Source organism: Monodelphis domestica, chromosome 6, assembly GCF_027887165.1.
Source record: "Monodelphis domestica isolate mMonDom1 chromosome 6, mMonDom1.pri, whole genome shotgun sequence".
NCBI classification, from domain to species: Eukaryota; Metazoa; Chordata; class Mammalia; order Didelphimorphia; family Didelphidae; genus Monodelphis; species Monodelphis domestica.
The window spans coordinates 183,295,024-183,308,500 of NC_077232.1; the positions used below are offsets into that span (position 1 = coordinate 183,295,024).

The 13,477-nt window shown below is 38.7% G+C and overlaps 1 long non-coding RNA gene across 1 annotated transcript in view; it reads left to right on the forward strand.

Annotated features, from left to right (window-relative positions):
* The first annotated feature begins 7,683 nt into the window (after positions 1 to 7,683).
* The window catches only part of LOC130455073 (uncharacterized), a 53,742-nt gene continuing 47,948 nt past the window's right edge, over positions 7,684 to 13,477 (forward strand). Inside the window, exons 1-2 of the long non-coding RNA XR_008912909.1 lie at positions 7,684 to 7,762; positions 9,042 to 9,126. This is a non-coding gene — a long non-coding RNA (uncharacterized LOC130455073). The remainder of the gene's footprint in view (positions 7,763 to 9,041; positions 9,127 to 13,477) is intronic.

Below are 13,477 nucleotides of genomic sequence, written 5' to 3' on the forward strand. Positions count from 1 at the left end.
CCTATATGAAAAGCTTTAATTATCGTTACACAATTGTTAAACCCTGTGTAGGAAACCATGATTGTCTGTAGGATTACAAAGGGGGGAAAAGTAATTCCTTGCCTTCAAGGAAGTTACATTTTACTATAGGAAAACATGTTCAGAGATAAATTAATATAAATATAATGTAGCCTGGGCTTAATCTTTTACTTAATTATTTAATCTCTGAGCCTCAGTTTCCTTATGGATACAATGGGGATAATAATATTGATACCATCTAATTCATAGGATTATTGTGAATAAAGCAAATTGTTATTATACATGGTCCCTCCTTTCCCTTCACAGAACTTATGGTCTAGAAGAGGAAGCCTGATTAAGTGAAAAGGAAAGAAAAATAATGAATTAAATGCTGGATGAAGGGAATCTACCCTAGTGCTCCATTGTGATCATGGGAACAAGACTTTGTAAAAGATTGAACATCTGCTACAACCTATGTTTGTTAAAAATCAAAAATGGCTTCACAATTGTTGACATAAGATAATATAAGTTTTTTTTTTAAGCATCAACACCTTTGAAAGCTTATCTGTGTTGATTGTGTAGGGAAATTATAATAACGTAGACCTCAAAAGAGCAGCATGAAAACAATAATTGGTCTCCAAATGTAAATTCACTGTATGAGTCAGCATCTGGCTAAATTAATGGATCTCATTTTATCCCCACCACCATCATCAACATGACATCACACATCATGAGCCGTGTTTCTACTGAGCTTTAAGCTCAGCAAAGTATTCTGGCCAGTGCAACACAAGTGAGGTAGGAAATGGAAGTGTTACTATTCCCATTTTATAAATGAGGGAACTGAAGATCTCATTTGGTGTCCATCATTGAAGTTTAGATTGTAACCCAAGTCAAAATTTCCTAAAGAGAAAAGTGGATCTTGTAAATACAAGTATCTAATAGGGATACAATATACCTAAGACAGGTAACAGATTGGAATCCAGTGGCAGTGTAGCACTGAAGGTTATATTGTTGGAACAACCACTCTTGAACAATTGATTGGGACTAATGGGTGGGACCCCTGTGGGTAGAAAGGAAATTCTGGGTATCCCAAAGTTCCTATTGTTACAAATGGCTACCAATAGGAAGCAACTTGTATCTGTCCAGTCAGTCTGGGTGGGTATCTGTGACAGGGTAAAGGTGAACAAAGTCAGCAATAACTGCTACTATTACAACCAGGATCCAAGAGTTGGGGCATGAGTAGGTGTGTAGCAAAGGAAAGAATTCTTTCTGTCAACAATGAAAAATGGCTTCACAGTTGTTGACATAAACACACTAGATATTTAAACAAATTTTTAAGGGCTTACCTGTAAAGACTTTTGCAAGCCAATCTATCTTAAAATGGGAGGGAAAAGTTCTTTCATGCTCTTTAAATTTATTTCTGTGGGGTAAAGCCCCATCTGCCTCACAGTACTGACTGAAATTTTAAAAATATTGCAAATTTAAAGGACTTTTTGGATGGTCTTCCAACATACAGAGAGCATGTATTCTGAGTCAGGGAGAGAAAATGGGACTGTATTTTACAATAACAGTTTAAATAAAGCCTCTTTTATTTTCCAACATACTGTTCACAGAGTATGAAAAACTTGTTTCAGGGTGCTACAACATACCTGAGTAGGGGCTTCTCTGTTTGTATGTTTTGTTGTTTATGAAAATATTCTTTGACTTTTGATGTGGCTCAGCCTGCATGGATGTAGTAACTGGCAATTGTCTTCTTCTTTAGCTGAGCTGAGGACATTGAAATGCTATGAAGGGCTCTACCCAATTTTCCCCATCCCTCCCCTTCCCCACATCTTTTATTTGCTCTAGGAGCGGAAGATGAGGAGGTAGGTTGGGATTTGCCATCTATCAGCTTCAAGGCCCAGATGCCCAGATGGCTGTCACTAAAGTCTGGGCTGGCCAGCACCATTCATTATAGCCTTAACTGCAACAGATTTCATTGACTCACCTGCTGCTGAGTTGCTTTTGACTATGGCCCCCTCCCTGCTCCTTAAACTCCTGTTCTTTTATTATTTCCTTGGCACCTCTGCCATTGTGTTGAGGGTTGTCTGAGACTAAGAATGATGTGAGATGTGAGGAAATTGGATCTGAGTCTGTTTACTGTCCCAGCACACATACCACAAATCTTTTCAACCTGGCAAGCTCAGCCTAATAGTCTGTGTTTCGAGGTCAGAGTGGAGGACTTTAACTCTGTGCTGTCCAGTTGAAGCAGACAAGGGGAAGAACCTTAGAGGGTTTAGGACTTCTATAATGTAATGCTGGAAAGGGCTTTAGAGATAATTTAGGACTTCTTATTGTGAGATCTGTGAATTTTATTATTTGGGGATAACTTTATTTCAATATAATTGATTATTGGTGTAATCCCATGTACCTTATTTTATGCACCTAGAAAGATTTTATTGAAGCACTTTATAGGGAACACCAAATGGGTCTATCACCAGAAAAAGATTACAAATCCTTGATGTAGCCAACTTATTCATTTTATTTATAAGGAAACAATCTCTGAGCAGTTAAGGGACTTGTTGATACTCATATAGTGAGTAGGGGATGCAACATGGTGAAAAAGATGAATTTGGAATCAAAAGAACCAGGTTTGAATCCCAAGTTGGCCACTTGATACCTGTATGACTTTGGGCAATTCATTGAACCTTCTTGGACTCCAATTTGCTTAACCTATAAAAATGAAATAATCTGTCTCAATGGCCCCTGCTCTGTTGCCCTATTCCAGTAATCAGAAGAGCTGAGATTTAAAACCAAATCCTCTGACTCCTAAACCGGCACACTTAAATGTCATCACTCTGCTCTGTATCCTTTGGGCATGTAGCCTATCTGTGTGGGGCCCAAAGCTCAAATTCCTAAATGAAAGTAAAAATGCTTTGTGGGTCTTGATCTCTGACAACTATTGCCTGCGCTTCCCCAGGTTTAGCTTCGTGCTCTGATAAATAGTATAATTCTGGGGCTACCCATCTCACTTGGTCATTTGTAAGGTAAGAAGTTTCTTATAAAGTTTAAATTGCATAACGAATATAAACTATGATTATTGTTACATCATCAAAAATATTCTGAAAAAGATCTGGTGTATTTGGAGTATTTTCTCCTCTTATATCTGCTTCTTGGAATCTCTAGTTTCTTTCAAAGTTCAACTCAAGGGTCCTCTCATGATCTCCCCAGTTCTAAATTACATTGTATTTATTTTATATATAGTCTATATGTGTTTAAACATGTATATGTTATTTCCTTCATTAAAATGTAAACTCAGGGGGCAGCTGGGTAGCTCAGTGGATTGAGAGCCAGACCTAGAGACGGGAGGTCCTAGGTTCAAATCTGACCTCAGACACTTCCCAGCTGTGTGACCCTGGGCAAGTCACTTGACCCCCATTGCCTAGCCCTTACCACTCTTCTTCCTTGGAGCCAATAGACAGTATTGACTCCAAGACGGAAGGTAAGGGTTAAAAAAAAAAAGTAAACTTCATAAGAGAAGTTTTTTTTTTTTTCATTTTGGTCTTTGTGTTCTTAGCATCTAACACAGTATCTAACAGAAAAGCTTGTTGAATTTTTGATTTTGAATAATTCTACTTTTGGCAACACTAGTAAAGGAACAAGGTAGCAAAATATTAACTATTTTAGCCATCTACTCCATGACTCCTGGCCAGTTCCCAGTCCTGCAAAGGGAGATCCCTTCATCTGTTTTTCAGAGATATATCGGCAAAATGTTAACTAGGAGGAGGATGAAGGTGAGAGAGTGCATGTGGGAGAGTAGGAGGGAATTCACAGCCACGGGGCTGGGGAGTGAAACCACATGAAATGATCAACCATTCATTTTGGTGAATACCTGTTATTGAGAATGTACAAATAAACGCCAGAAGTACAAATGATTGCTTTGTAATGAAAGTATACACATGTGCTCAGTTTACTATAATTAGCCAGCCAGCCCTTCCTAGGGAATGCAGTACTATCTGACTATGAATGGATTATAATAAATGGTTTCTTAGTAAAAGTGACAGTGCCAGGTTCATACTTTGATGTATGACACTTGAAGGACTAAATGTCAGAAAAGAGGAAAAATGAAAAAAGAATTAAATGTGGGGGATCAAAATTAGGCAAAACGGAAGCAGGGGAAGGGAGGAGGTGATGAAAAAAAAATAGAAGAGGATATAAAATGAGTGCATGGGATAACTTTCCATCAATGAGAGCCTTGTTTTCATTCAATAAGCAACCAGAAGAGGGCAGCCAGGATGGCAAAGGGCTCAAGTTCATGCCACATGAGGACTTGGTTAAATGAATTGGAGATGTTTAGCCTGGAGAAGAGAAGGTTTAATAGGGTCAAGATAGCCATTTTCAAGTTATTTGAAGAGCTTTCTCATTGAAGAGGGATTAACCTTGCTTGGCTTAGTCCTGGGGAGCAGAACTATGAATAATAAGAACAAATTGGGGAAACTATGTTCTACTTCCTTGGAAGTCTTCAAGCAATGTCTTTACAGAAGTTTTAATTGAGATTCTTTTTCAAGTATGGGTTGATCTAGTTGACCAATGAGGTCCTTGCCACTCTAAAATCCTGTAATTCATATTTGAATCTAAATATTTCTCATTCAAGATAGAGTCTTCTAGGGATTAACCAGGCATTTGGTCAGTAATCTCTGAGTCACTGTCAGCCATTTCATTTTTTAGAGGTGAAGGAAGGAGGAACACAGGTTGGCTATTTCTGGAAATGTACTTAGTAACTTGACACTATATGCAAAAAGTAGTAGAAAAAGCAATGGCTTTGGAGTCAAAAGACCTGGATTGAAATCTTGGCTTTATTATTTATTAGCCATGTGACCTTGGATAAGTCCTTTCTTCTCTAGGGGTCTTCATGGTCCACATTTTCCTTCTATAAACATAAGGGGATTGAATTACAGGGGAAAGGGAATAAGTCTTTATATATCATCTACTTTGTGCCAAGCATAGAGCTAAGTGCTTTATAAATATCTCATTTGAGACACGAAACAACCCCATGAGATAGTGGCTATTATTATACTCATTTTACATGTGAGGAAAACGAAGTGACTTGCCCAGGGTCATACAACTAGTAAATATTTGAGATCAAATTTCAGTTTTGGTCATCTTGACTCCAGGCCGAGTGCTGCATCCAGTTTGCTACCTAGCTATATGTAGGCAGCTTTGATGATCTCTAAGGTCCTGTCCAGTTCTAACTTCTTTGATTCAGCTTAAAAAATGCTTATTAAGTGCCAACTAAATGCACTGGATTATGTTAGGCACTAGGGATATAGAAAAGGCAAAAACACAGCAGTGCTTGCCCCCAGGAAGTTTCCTGAAAAATCCCCATGATTTTTCTGACCTTTCTAATCTTCCTCCCACCCCCATCCTCAAAGCTCCCCTAGAACAACCCATCACAACTTCCTTAAATAGACAAACATGAAAAAATAGACAGATTCCTTTCCAACTATACTAAGCTATCTTGTTGGCACCTGGGCACCAGGTCTTGCCATACTTAGCACAGATCAGAGGAGGCAGATGAGCAACAGATTACTGGACTGCCAGTTCTCTTGCTCTTTGATGATGCATGGACAGGAGGGTATGAGACAAAAGACTTAGAAGTATAATAGAGCCCATGCTTTAGAAGGCAGATTGAATTTTTGTTCTTTCTGTATTAACTCCAAATGATGAGCAGTTTACACTATGATGAAGTATTTTTCAATAAGAAACAGTTATGGTGCATACTCTCACCTGTCTACCACAGTGACATAATTGTATGACTGTGCAATAAAAAAACAAACAAGAAAAACAAACAAACAAAAAATAACTTCTGAAAAGATGTAGACCATGGAATAAATAGACTAGTCCTGCTATTGTTGCTGGCCATGTCTTAGGACACAAGTTCAGGTTTTCCTGATGTCTGTTTAAAGAGTCAAATGTACAAGGAAAAGAAAATGCTTTACTTGGAATTGTTTTCTATTTTTTCTTTTTTCCTTTTCTTTCCTTCTTTTTCTATCTGTAAGGAATAGCACTGCCACTTATCAGCATCCTAGACATTTTACAAGCCTACATACATTAATGATAATAATTCACATTTGCATAATATTTTAAGGTCACAAAGCACTATGAATTGTAAATTGTGTTCAGTTGTGTGTGTCACATTTTAGGAGGAATATTGATGAGTGGGAGAAAGGTGACTAGGATACTAGAAACTATACCATATGTGGAATTGGGGATGTTTAGTGAAAAAGTGAAAGATGTAGGGGAGACAGTATAGTGAAAAGAACCCTGGACCAGGAAGAGGGAAGGGAGCAAGCATTTATTAATCACCGACTATGTGCCAGCCATTGAGCTCAGCACTTTACATTTCATCTTCTCATACAACTACCCTAGGAAGTAGGCTCTATTATGATCCTCATTTTACAGTGGAAGAAGTTGAGGGAATGACTTGCCCAGGATCACAGAGTTATTGAAGAGCCCAAAGCTGAATGTGAAATCAAATCTCCCTGACTCTAAGCCCAGCACTCTTTCCACTGTGCCAACTAGTTGCCCCAATGCCACTTTGCTGCTCCAGGAAGACTTGTGCTCAAATCCCATCAAATCAAATGATATAGACAACTTTATGACCCTGAACAAACCACTTTTTAAAAAAAAGGTCTCCTTGTGCCTCAGTTTCCTCATTTTCAAAATGGGGATACTAATTAAGGTTTATAAAATGCTTTACAAATGTAATCTTATACAATACAACAACTCTACAAGGTACATGGTATTATATTATGTCTGTTTTAGAGATGGCATAATACTTGAAGCAGGATTTGACGTCAATTCACACCATACCCTCCAACCACTCCCTGAACTACTTTGTGTGAGGACCAAGTATGATAATGCATTTAAAATCCCTGTGCAAATCTTAAGGCACTACATAAATGTCAGCTGTTGTTAATATTCAATTATTTGAAGGGCTGGCATGTGAACATTATTAAAATGATTCTGTTTAGCCAGAAGGCTGCCTTAGGAGCAATGGGTGGAAATGGAAGAGAGGTAGGACATAAGGATACACTTCCTAGCAATTGAGAGTTATTTAAAAAATGGCATGAAATGCCTTGGGAGATGACAGCCTTCCCTGACTAAACATCTTCTTGTGGCTGCTGAATGACTATTAGGTAATTTGTAAAGGGGAATTTCTCCTCCCCTCTTCTCCCCTCCCCCCCTTACCTATCTTAGAATTGATGCTAAGTATTGGCTCTGGAAGATCAATAACGGGCCAAGAAACTGCCCAGGATCATAAAGCTAGGAAATATCTGTGGTCAGATTTGAACCTAGGACTTCCCATCTGGTACTCTATTTACTGAGCCACCTAGCTTCCCTGGCAATTTCTCTTCAGATAGAGATTGAGCTAAATGGGCTTCAAGATTCTTTCCATCTCAAAAAATCTCATTGATGATCCCAATTGCCTGAGTCACAGTGTATCTACTTTGTTTCAGATTTAATCTTCTGTGGATGGGTTATGATCTGCCTTTCTGGTCGAATATAAACTTCATGGGATTGGGGGTTGTTTTGTTTTTATCTTTGTATGTCCAGTTTTTTGTTGTGTTTGTTCAGTCTTTTCAGTCATATTCAATTCTTTGTGACCTCATTTGGAGTTTTCTTGACAAAGATACTGGTTTGCCATTTCCTTCTCCAGTCCATTTGACAGAAGAGGCAAACAGGCAATCAAGTTGAAGTGACTTGCCCAGGATCACAGAGCTAAGTAAGTGTCTGAGGCTGCATTTGAACTTAGGTCTTCTTGATTCCAGGTCTAGTATTCTTTCCACTGAGCCAACTAGCTGTCCAGTACCTGGACCAAAACGTGGTACCGAGTTGTAGGTTCTTAATAAATATCTGTTTAAAGTCAACAATGGATTCTTAAAAATTCTTACTTTTAAAAATTCTTACTCTAGGCTTCACTATCATTGACACAATGCAATTACCTCTTCTTCCTTCACTCTTACCCATAAACTCAATATCCACTGAGGTGTCATGTGAACAAAACAGTCTAATGATATAAATGCTGGAACAGGTATCTAATGATCATAAATCGATTTTCAACTCTGCCATTTATTACTAGAGTGAACTTGGGTCAAGTCCCTTAACCTCTTGGGGTCTCAGTTTTCTCATCTGTTAAACGGGGGCTAGATTATTACTAGGATCCTCTTTAGTTCTAGAGCAGGGGTTCATTTCCCTTTGCCTCCCTTCCTCTACCCTTTCCCTTCTCTCTCTCTCTCTCTCTCTCTCTCTCTCTCTCTCTCTCTCTCTCTCTCTCTCTCTCTCTCTCTCATAGACCCCTATAGTCACTGGCAAAGACTATGGACTCCTCAGAATAATTAACAAAAATCATTAATAATTGAAGGAAATATTAAATTTCAGGGTGGGGTGAGTAAAAACAAAAATGCAAGTTTTTTTTTCCTCATACATGTACAAGGATCCTCCTGAAATCAATCCATAGATCCCCCATTGATCTGTTAAGTTGGATTTTCATTCTGATGTGTTGGATCGCCTATACTACCTAATACTTCCAGCTCTCTGTATATAACCTATTTATTGAAGCAAAACTTCCTGGCCAGGCCATGCCGAGCAAGGTGGGAGTCTCCACTATGAAACACCTCTGCCTTTCAGGCTCCTCACCTCTCAGATGCCCCGGAAGGGGCAGCCGCCTACCACTCTCACAGTTAGGCATCTTGCTGCCTAAGATTATGTATTGCATCTGGGTAGTCCTCACCCTAAGCCAAGTTTCATTGAAATCAATGATACAAGCATCCTATTCATTGCCCAGGGTGTAAGTGTGCAACGTGACATGCTACCCTGCCAAGCCTGCTTACAGAACAAAGCGCTTGTCACATAAAACCGCATTATTCTTCCCGGGAAGAGGCTTTTTATGTAATATGGTGATCGATTATGGCCTAATATTTACTTGTGCATTTTGCTTTTCAAGTCCTACAAAGTCCTTTAAAAATAAATAATGGATAATCTCTTTTTGTTTCATTTTAAAGTTTGTCTGGTGGAGGGAAGGAGCATTGCTTGGAAAGGATTGGATTCCAGCCCTGGCTCTGCCTCTTACTTGCTGTGTAATAGTGGGTAAGCCATTTAAGGTCCCTGAGTCTCAGTTTCTTCAACTGCAAAATGAAGGAGAATTGGTATGACAAGGATGAACTCTGGTTTGGGAGTTAGGGAATGTGGCTTCAAATCCTGACTATCACAATCACTCTCTGGGTGGTCATGGGTGGGTCACTTGACCACAAGGGTCTCTTTGCTGTAATCCCTGGGTTTGAGTTGAAGAATTAGAGGGTTCTTTATGGCTAGAAATCTATTACCCTATGACCTCCCCCTTTCTAGCTTACATCAGAAGTGCTACTGGGTGGAGGTAAATGTTTTTCCTGAAGAACTTACTTTCATTGAGTTATTTCACTCAACAATCAGAGTCAATAGCTTTCTGGCTTGGCTATCCTTTCCAGGGTCCACGTTAGAGTTTGTCTTTGAATTTCCCTTATTTCTTCTCTCAGGGAAAAAAAAAAGTTAATTTTGAGGAAAGATTTGCAGGTGGAAGAAGTGGGTAGAATTGCTAAAGGGAGAGATGAAAATGGATCCAAAGAAAATATGCCATGACATAGCATTAATTATATTGCAATTATTTACTGCCTTATAAAAATCTGGATATCTTATTGTAGCATAAAGGTGCCCCTGGGTGCTCAAGGCTTGTGCCAGGGAAGCACAAGCTCTGGCAGGTATTGCCAGGCTGGAAAACCTTCCAATGTGAGCTGGGTAGCAGACTGAGTGTCTGCTTAGCTAAAGTTCAGAAGGCATACTACTTGAAAGATGGCCTACAGATAATGGGTTTTTTGTTTATTTGTTTGTTCCTTTTTTTTGTGGCTACAACAGCTCATGAAACAACCTATTATAAAGCATGGAGAAGTTTTATATGTGTTATAGATGATAATTTAATCACTTCTTTAATTATTAAAGTTGATATCCCACTTCCTCCATCCATTTTTAACATTCTCTATGTGAGTGATTTTACATTTCTTTGTATATACTTCATATCATAGAATCATATAATTAGAGGTAGAAGGAACTTTAGAAGATATTGACTCCTAATCTCATACTTTATTGAAGAAATTAAAAATTGAAGGGGGGAAATAGTTGTCTAGCAGAAAAGTTGGGTTTTGAACCCACATCTTCTGACTCTAAATCTTTTGACCAATAAAAATAATTTATTAATTAGTGGACATTCTTGGGGGTAATGAGCCCTTTAATAAAATAAATCTAATGCATTTTTCTAATTGACAAAATCTCATGTACTTGAAGATTACTATCAAGTTCTCATTGAGCCTTTTCTTCTCCAGGTAAAACATTCCTAGTGCCTTAACTTCATTCTCAAATATCAGGGACTTGAGGATTCCAGCTTTTGGGTCAGAAGATCAAAGAAATCATTGGTTGAGTTCATCCCAGTGAGATTTAGCCCTCTCTCATAAAACTCTAGTGAGCATAATTGCCTTGACACAGGCTAAAAGCTTCTAAACCTACAAAATTATTGGTTCCAGGAATTCCTTCCACCTCTGTTCTATCTTGGTTAGTTGCATTTTGGTCAAAACAAAAGAAAATTATTGTTGTTCATCAAGTGTATAGTGTGATGGGGTCAGGGTGGGGCCAAGCTGAATGCTAATAAGCAAGTTTCCTTGGATGGCCTGCAACAATCTCCAGTGACAAGATATGGCATATTTGGTCATGATATCCAATGCTATATGTACCTTTTGATTCTTCCTTTCTCCATCACCCCCATTCCTCTAAGACCCTTGTCCAGGAAGAGGAGTGGACATTCTTTTTGCTCTTTTGTGCCACCTCCAGACCAACAGTAGGGAAGCTTTAATCACTGAAATAGATGACCCATTTCAACCCATTTATTATCATTTTCTCCATCTTTGCATTATTTTGCATTTCTTTAAGTATACTTTGGATTATAGAATCATAAATTTAGTGTCACTCAGATACATTTTCTCCTTTAGCTCTACTCTCTCTGTCTCCTGGTGAATGTTGTGTACTAGCACTTGTATCATTTACCTTCCTTTCTGAAGGAGTTTAGTACCTGGTTCATAGTTTTCTTCTCCTCTCCCTACCTACCCCTTCTGTATTTGGTCAAGTTGGTGTCCCCTCCCCTCAACTACCTTTGTTTTGCATCAACCACCAAACCTCACATGAGGTGAATTTTCATACCAGCCTAGCCACACTTAAGGATGGTCATATACTTTATCTTAAGAGATTCTGTTCCATAATATTTAAGACCAAAAAATGTATGAGAACACAGTTCTTTTATCTGACCAAAACCTCTTTCCTTTTCATCTCCTTCTGCACTTGATTCCTCCTCAATGTCATTAACTCAGACTTCACCACAACCTCCAGTCACTATTTCTTTCTTGCTTTTCTAGGTCACCCATGATCCCCAATTCAGATTTGTGAAATTTAGATTTACTCCACCATACTTATTCTTTAGAATTTTAGCCATCTCACCACATGCCAGTCTAAGGGAAGCAGTCTGAGGTCTCATGCTTGAGCTGGTTCATGATCAAGTTCCAAGGCAAAGTCTCTCACAGGAAGTGACTGTGAAATATAAAGGCAGTTCTTTGAGTTACTTCCTGTGTTTTACATGTACAAATGGTGGCTTAAACTTGGCTTTGTACTGCCCAGGGAATCAGTCAGTTGTTTATGATTTGTCACTTGCTAGCACACATGGGTCATAGACCTTCCTCCCCCACACTTAATCCTTAAGTGGGGTGTATACATTACTGATTGCTAAAACTCTAAAGAATAAGTAGGGTGGATTAAATCTAAATTTCATAGGTTTAACTTTCTTCCCTTGAACATCTTGGGCTTAGTGTAAACCAGTTCAATTCTATACTACCCTTGAACTCCATGAGGCATTTTTCTGTAGTTCCATTGTCTATAATGTGATAAAGGATGAACAGTTTGCAAAAAAAACTGAGAGGTGCAAAGGTCAGAGTGAGTGATTTACAGGACACGTGACTAAGGCTTACATGGGAGCCTGAGGCTGGAGATCTGGGAAAGATTCTATGCCCAACCGACTTCATCTTATCTCCTGGAAGTTGGAGGCTTTGAAGAGAGGTTTTGACTTTCTCCTATGACCAGCAGAAGAAAAGAAATCTTTTGAATCTGGCTGCTGGCAGCTTTGAGTCAAGAAAATTAAAGATAGACTAATCAACTGAAGATCCTGGCCCATTTGATTGACTCTTGGTGTGAGACTTGGCTATTGGGGAAATTTACTGCTTAGCTTAATAAGATAGTTTTGGATAGTTTGTAGACATTAGATTTTAAGATAACTAGTATAATTTTCTCCTAAACCCCTGTTCCTTCCTCCCCTTCCTAACGAAAAAAATCTGAATTTATTTATATGTTCCCTCTTGTTCTTTCCTCACCAAATTCCCAACATAACAGTTTTGGCAGAGCCAGCTAGGTCTGTGTGTTAATGAGATCAAAGATAGGGGGAACAGGCTAGATTTATTTGTCTGTTTACTGTATTAGTATTTCTAAGTATAAAGAGAGCAGTTTTGTGCCAACATTCTACTCTATCTTTAGGTGGCTAGGAGCTTAGGGGGTAAGCCACATAGAATTCCAAAGACTTGGCTTGCTCATAACAGTTTCATAGTCTTGTATCACTTCTACCATCTACCTTCCCTGCTCGCAGTCTAGTGCAGCTCAGCCCTGATGGAGCAAATCAAACAACTGGGCTGACTTAGCCCACAATAACATTATATTACCCACTCTTAACTGGGCAATCTCTACTACACAGTAATCCTTTTTTCTCCTCTCTACAGTAATTAACTTTTTATTTAATTCTCTGTAGCATCTGTTTCAGTCTTTTCTGTTCTCAAACCATGCATACCACCTCCTTTCCCTTCCCTCTAATCAGAGGACTTTGTATATTTCACTGAAAAAAGTTAGTCCATTGGCTGCGAGCTTGTTCTTCTCCTCAAACCCACATTTCAGATCTTCTCAATATCATCCCACACACTCTCTCTTCCTTTGTTTCAAGCTGGAGAATGAGGTGACCATTTTCTTTGCTATGCTAACCTTTCTATTTATTTTCCTTATCCCATCTCCTCCAAGAGTTTCTTTCTTCTATTATGTTATTTCTCCAATTTTCAACTTCTCTTTATTTACTGGCTCCTTCTCTGTTGACCATAGATGTGCCAGATATCTGCAGTTAATAAAAGAAAATCTTCATTTGATGTTTCAGTTCTCCTTTTCATAGTCATACTGCTAGGAAAAGCTGATTATATGCATTATCTGGATTGTTTTTTCCTCCCACTATTCAAACCCTTGCAAAATGGCTTCTGGCCTTTCCTAAAACTGTACTGTCCAAAATAACCAATTTGAAGTTTCTTAATAAGTTGCCAGGCTTTTTCCTCAGTCCTCA